This window comes from Spinacia oleracea, chromosome 6 (genome assembly GCF_020520425.1).
Source record: "Spinacia oleracea cultivar Varoflay chromosome 6, BTI_SOV_V1, whole genome shotgun sequence".
Taxonomy (NCBI): domain Eukaryota; kingdom Viridiplantae; phylum Streptophyta; class Magnoliopsida; order Caryophyllales; family Amaranthaceae; genus Spinacia; species Spinacia oleracea.
Window position 1 is genome coordinate 99,460,455 of NC_079492.1, and position 7,151 is coordinate 99,467,605.

At 33.1% G+C, this 7,151-nt stretch overlaps 1 long non-coding RNA gene across 1 annotated transcript; it reads right to left on the minus strand.

Moving 5' to 3' along the window:
- Nucleotides 1-4,459: 4,459 nt before the first annotated feature.
- Nucleotides 4,460-6,172, minus strand: LOC130463871 (uncharacterized). Its single transcript, XR_008924065.1, has 3 exons — nucleotides 5,988-6,172; nucleotides 5,536-5,607; nucleotides 4,460-4,641 (listed from the first exon to the last, which is right to left on the minus strand). It is a non-coding gene; the product is annotated as an uncharacterized lncRNA (long non-coding RNA).
- Nucleotides 6,173-7,151: the final 979 nt, after the last annotated feature.

Here is a 7,151-nt window from a genome sequence, read left to right on the forward strand (position 1 = left end):
TTTCATTTTCAAGTTATTATTCATGATAAATGTTTAGACTTTGCATGCTTCAATGTATGTTTTAATTATTGTTTATAATTAAATATCTTGCACTGCAGTAAATCCTTTTAGAAAGGTAACAGTAAATTTCCTCGATTGGTAGTGAATCCAAGAACGATTCACGGAAATGAGAGAAAGTGAGCAATTTAAAATGTACGTTTCTTATAGCGACTTTTATGGTTGTTTTCGAACATCAAAGTCGAATGGCAAACCAATTGGTGCTTGTGAATTCAAAATACAATGTAGTTTTGAGATCATAAAGCATTGAGCTTAAAACGCTCAGCTTTACCAATGGTTAACAACCTAATATCTTTGTCCATTTAATTCTCGAATGAGTCTAGTCCCTAGACATTCGAATAGATCGATGCTTAGAGAACTTTAGAAGCTTCTGGTAAGATCATCTAGTTGAAACAGAATGTTCAACATAAATTAAATGGTAAAGAACCTTGTTGGGGTGACATTGGACATGTCTAACAAAGTATAAAAGTCAACACTAAAGAATTCAATTCTTAAGACTATAAGAAAGGGTACAAGAAATAGGAAAACGAGGAACAAATGAAAGGAATTACGATTCCGTTTCTACCTATAAGTTTATGTTTAAAGAGAAGTGACCTAGCAATCAAACTTCCTTGGTATCATATACCGCTTGAGGTTCTTACTTCGGTAATAACTCAAACAATGGAAGCTAGGATACACTAATGACCTACAAGTGGGAAATGAAGCATGGCATTGCTACATTAATTGTAGGGTCATCTAAGTTTGTTTTAAGTCCTTTCAAAGGCTGGAACTTAATGGCTATTTTGTTCCATAATCAGCATACCTAAATTTCTGCTTCAAACACAGAAAGACTCACATTCAAGAAAAACAAAAACAATGTTTGTTTGTTTATTTGAATGAAATGGTCAATTACAGGTTGAGTCAATATGCTTGATTAAAACAAACAACTCTTTAAAGAACCTTACTAGGTTCAAATCAACCCCTTGATTTGAGTTCCACTAATCTTTGGCATTGTTGCTTAGACCATATCAACAAGTTAACATTCATAAGCTCTATTTTGATGGACTTTAGAAAGTTGATTGATTTCTAGATCATTTTAAGACAACTAGTCTTACTTGTTGAAAGTAACAAAAGATATGAACTATTGTTAGAACGCCTAGACAATAGAGTTCAAAGCTAAAGAAAGATTTTATGACTTTATTATTTCACATGGATTTGAGTGAATATAGGTTTATTTACTCAAATGTGATATAAGTTGAATCTGTTTGGCTAGTTCAAAGATTCAGAAGTATAAAATCCACTTGGCAAGAAATCATAAAGATCTAGGTTAGATCATGTTGATGATTACTTGAGACCAAATATGATCATCAATGATTGTGTGTTGTAATTTCACAATCTAGGTCCATAAGATATGGCATATCTTAGTTGGAATAATCGAAGTCAATTAGTACTTGATTCGATCAATGATGGATCATAAAGACTTTTCCTATAATTTCTAAAACAAAATGCTCAACTACCACCAAACTAAACCAAATTCGTCAAAGCTATTGAAAAGTAATTTCAGAATAACTTTTCATAAAATATATCTAGAGAGTTGCAAAACTCAGTGGGAGCTTAGTGTTTTTCATTCGACAAACTAAGGCTCAAGTATAGATATATGTTTCATTATGATTTATTCAAATGAAACACAAGGGTATTGTTTCTACCATGAATTTTTGAGAACATAATGTTTGTTTGCTCGAAATAATGTCCTTTTGGAGATTCGTTTCCAAAATGACAAGTGGGAGAAAATAGACCTCGAAAGTCTTCGAGGCGAACAACAAACATAAACGGACATTCCGGAGGCTTTTCGAAGTGCTTCAGAAAATCCGAACTTATTCTGTAAGGACTTTACAAGTGGCTTTAAAGAATAGACATCTCTTAGAAGACTTTACAAGTGCTTCAAGGAGAATAGAATATTCAAAGGACTCTCAAAGTGCCTGTTGATATTCTATTGTTTGATGTTCTATACCCAAGTAGGCATAGAGTTCAAGTCACTGGAACTATGAGATTCTTCTATTAGATAGTAAAGAAACATAGAGTTCTGGTCAATGAAACTATGATATTCTTCTATTAGATAGTGAAGAAACCTACAACTTGCAGTCAAACTATTATCATGTAAATTAATGAGTTTGTGACCTGTAAGAAAGCTATGACGAAACCCAAATTCCCTAAAATGGTTAGAGGCCATATATAGACTCAAATGTTTAATGGTTAGAGGCCATAAAACATACTCAATGTTTTGATGACAAAATTAAAATTTTATTGATTTGCAAGAATAGTTTCACACCTATTGGTTGCAAGTTTGTTTCAAGGATAAAAACCATCAAACATGAAATTGTGTTCACACACAAAGCTAGATTAGTTGCTAAAGGTTACAAGCAAATTCATGACATGGATTGTGTTGAAACCTCATGCATAATCGTAATGCTCAAGTCTATATTCAAGCAATGATTGCATATTGGTACATATAGCAATTGGATGACAAAACGTATTCCTCAATCAAATGTTGGAATAAACTATGTACATGGTATGTCATAGGATTTGTGGACCCAAATAAATTCTTGAAAAGAAAATCTAGTTTATAAAATCTAAGTACAGATTTAAGCAAGCAATTGGGAATTAGAAATGTATTTTAGTGAAACTAATAAGTATTTTAGTTTCATAAAATGTACATGATTCTTATAGATATATAAGAAGTTTAGTGGGAGTACATAAAACTTAATTGGTCCTATGTGTATCACACACATATCTCTCTATTGTGAAATAACATTCAAATGCTAAATTCTTAGATTTGAGATTATTCATCAATGACGGACCAAGGCGAAACTTAGTTCATACTGGGTACTAAGATCTATTTACAAAGATCTTATAATATTGTTTTGGATTAAGTAATGGCATTTACTAAATCAAACACGAAAGACTCCATTGGAGATATTCGACCCATGTGAATAAATCTAAGTAAAGAATGTTTGAACTATGTATAAGCATTTACTAAGTTAAAACATCAAAGGATCTAAGTGAGATTCTTCACCTATATTTTATGTCAAAGAATTTAGCTGGATTCAGTATCTACTGAAATTGAATGAGCTAAAGTTACATGAATAGAATTCAATTGGGAATTATTCTGCAAAAGAATTTATCATGTATGATATAATATGAGGATCGCCAAAAACGTATCGTATGACTTTAGGCATGACGAACATATACCAATCTCTATTGATCTAAGTGAAGATCAACTAGATTGAGATCAAGAATACTTATGGTACTTGAAAAGGTACATAGGAATAGTTCTTGATTCAAGGAAATAAAGATATGCTAAATATTGATGCTACACGCATAAACACTGGAAAAGGATCAAGCAAGACCCTTTGGAGTTAACCATTGATAAGGACGAGCTATAGAGCATCGTGTTTTGAAAATGGCAACATGGGTTGGAGACCATGAGTTGTTGCATGGGAAATTAAAATAATAATTTCTATGTTCTAAGATATAGTTGGAGAGTCTTCCACATATCTATGAACTGCTTGGATAGGTAAATCCAAACAAAGCATCACTAGCAACCTATACAGTTGAAGTAAAAGTAATTATTGCCTAAGAAACAATAAAACAGGGTTGTTTAAAGTTCTTCACTGAACTTGGGTAGATCACCTATCTGCTGGCTTGATGGTTCTTCATTGAAAAATGCGTAGAACCACTCTTGAAGCAAGAAAAACGTCTGCTAACTTGATGGTTCTTCATTGCAAAATGAGTAAAACCACCATCGAAGTAAGAAAGACTAGATCACATAATAAACAAACTCGAAAAGATCTTATCATCATATCTCGAAGAACATTCGATGAAAAGGATATTAAGATTGGCAAAGCATGATAACTAAACCTATGTAACAAGTGAGAAACAACACTCACATTGTAGCACTGGAAATCAAGCATAGCTTTGAATTCCATGAACTGTTTTTAAAGATGGGTTTGAGGCCCATGGTTGTAAAACAATGGGGTTGAACATTTATCATATATGAAATGTATTTTCATATTCCATTTAATCTTGGTTTAGTATTAAATGATGAGTCCCTTCAATTTGACGATATATTCAAGATAGACTGTCAGGACCAGTCCTGTGACTAAGAAATGTCTATCAAGTGAACTTGAATGTCAAAAGTTGAAAATGGTCCCTAGTCGGAGTTTTCTATAAAATTGGACGCATAGAAAACGTTAGACGATTAGAATGCAAGATGACTAGTAGTTCTGTTTCTTGAACTATGTGTTTGTAACACCCCCAATTTCCATACCTGTTTAGGTCTTATAGCGGAAGCATAAAATAATAAATTAAGGGTATTACCGCCACATTTAGGTTACAACCCAAATGTAAGGCTATATTATCCATCAATAATCCAACCTTTATAAATAAACCAACATTGTCATAATTAAATAACTTAAACCAACTACCCAAAATATAGTTACAAACTGAATTAAATAAAACCCAACTGATTGTCTTTAGGTGATTTACGTTATTAATAACTTGCTACTAGTTGTTGTGAAACGGTCGCTCAGGACGTGCCACGCATACCTGTAAATTGGAAAAACATATACAGAAGGGAAACCACAAATCAGTGGAAATTGAGTAAGTACTACTTCACCCTGTAAAACATTTTCGAAAACCTTTTTCTTACTTTGGAAAACATTTTATCTTAAAAACATTTCATGCACAAATAGCACGTAACAAGCACACGCACTCAGTCCATAATTAACAGTTAATTAATTACTTAGAGGTAAGAGAACAAGATAATTCCACCATAATTGTAGTTCGAGACTACCACCCTAATGGATGTAACCACCAAAATAGGTCTTAGTCCTTAAGTGTGCACACCCCCCAGTGAGTGTTTTTAACTCAAAGGAGTAGATTAAGCCTAGGTCGTGCTAGTTAGCTTCGACCAAAATATTAAGACACATTGTGTCGTACCACCAATATGTTCACCACCTTAGGGGATCCTACCTAAGATGCCTTACCAACCAAGTGTATTTCACTGTAAATGGTTATTGTTAAAGGGGTTACTCGTGGCCATATAATACACGAAAAGATCTAACATTGAGCTATATTGCACGAAATCATTTAAAAGCATCTCGGCTTTCATTATTAACAAGTTAACTATATGTGATCAACTATATTGCTTCTCATTGTTTCACATTACAATCCCTGTGATATAGAGAATTACTATACATGATACATGTACGTCAGATACTCAAATATTGGTATTGTTGAGCTTTGGTTATTAGTTGTCACTATATATCCAAGGTGAAATACGTCATGAATAATCAATCACCAAAGGCAGAGAACCCACATAGTTGGAAGACGGCGCAATATATTTTTCACCAAAATCATAATACATATACGGACGTCACATACGCACGTCAAAATCCAATTTTTACAGGGTTTGGCAAAACAGTGAACATAGTAACTTACCTTGATAAGCAAGCCTCACAAATTACGCACACGAACAAGAACACTAGTGGGTATCCTCACGATCTACCTACTCTATAAACAGCGTAAAATAGTCGATGTCAATATACGTAAGAAGTGGTTCGAAGGCTTTATTAATAATTAATTAGAGTTAGTGTAGCGAAAGTAATCGTATATGTTCTCGAATGAGGTATAGAAACATACTCATTAAACTCATATTACCATTATATTCTATGCGTGTATTTAAGGTAGTAGTTTAACTTATAATATTAAGTCCTTAATCTTAAGTGGATCAAATAGGAGAAGTTGATTAGTAGTTTGTTGCACATGGGTTCTCAAAGAAGAGCATTAATCATTAAAACAAGAGGTTGAAGGCCGTTAAAAGAACATCAACCTGTTACACCAAAATAGAAGTAATACGGAAGAACAAGGTTGATTTCAAAAGGTCACATTACCTCCGTTTACTGACGGTTTTCAGAATTTACAAACCGGATGCGAAGAGGGTACTGCAAACTATGAGACGATGTTTTTCGCGGTGGTTTCGGAAGTTGTTTGATGGTATTTCGGTGAAGCCGAAAGTAGATGGGAACCAATCTCGGCAATTGACTTTTGTTTTCTCTGGTTTTTGTTTTCACGAGTGCTTGAGGGGTTGCAAAAACTTGAGTTATGAGGCATGAGTCGGTATTTATAGAGAGGGCACACTAGGGTTATCAATTTGAGTGGTTAAAGATTCTAATGAGATAAGGGTGAGATTTTACGGTTAAGATACGGGTTGACTACGAAATCCTACAATCATGGTAAATTAGTTAGGATATTGTGCTTAGAGGTATATTCCTCCTAGATTTTTGCTCGATACGGGTAGGACGCTACAATTGACGAGGATGATGATATTGTTTACTATATGATTTATTTATTTGTTGATTGGTAGAACTATACGTGGATATTAACAAAAGTATAAGTTAGGGCTAAGGCTATAGCTAGAACCAACGTATAATAGGCTAAGACTCATCAGTGCAAAGTTGTTTAGAGTTTACTTTCTAGCTAGTTAGTGTTATAAAAGTACTACTTAGATAGTTAGTGTTATAAAAATATTCCACAAAGTAAAAGCTAAGTTTATAAATTATACTATTATATATTATAAATCTATATTATTATATGACTAAGGATATAAATCTAAGGTTGTATATAGTATTTTCCTTAGTGAAATATGGGATATTACAATCTACCATCCTTAAAAGAAGTTTCGTCCCGAAACTTAAAATTAGAAAAAATATAGGTTATTACAATCTAGCATCCTTAAAAGAAGTTTCGTCCCGAAACTTAAAATTTGAAAAACAAAAAACGACTTTAGTTGCAAAAGCTTAAAATAAAAATTATACCAAATTTTACTATATTTAAAGTAATGGGGATATACTTTCCAACTTAAAAAGGAGTTCGGGGATCACATAATCACATCGCATAGATCACATAACTAACACATAGAAAGAGATACTCTCTTAAATTAAAAGGCTTGTCCTATACTTTTAACTTCACTCTTAATTAGTCATTTTAATCCTAGACAACTCAAACGCTGAGATGTGAAGATCTCTGCGTCAATTCCAAAGAGCGATTAGGCTCTG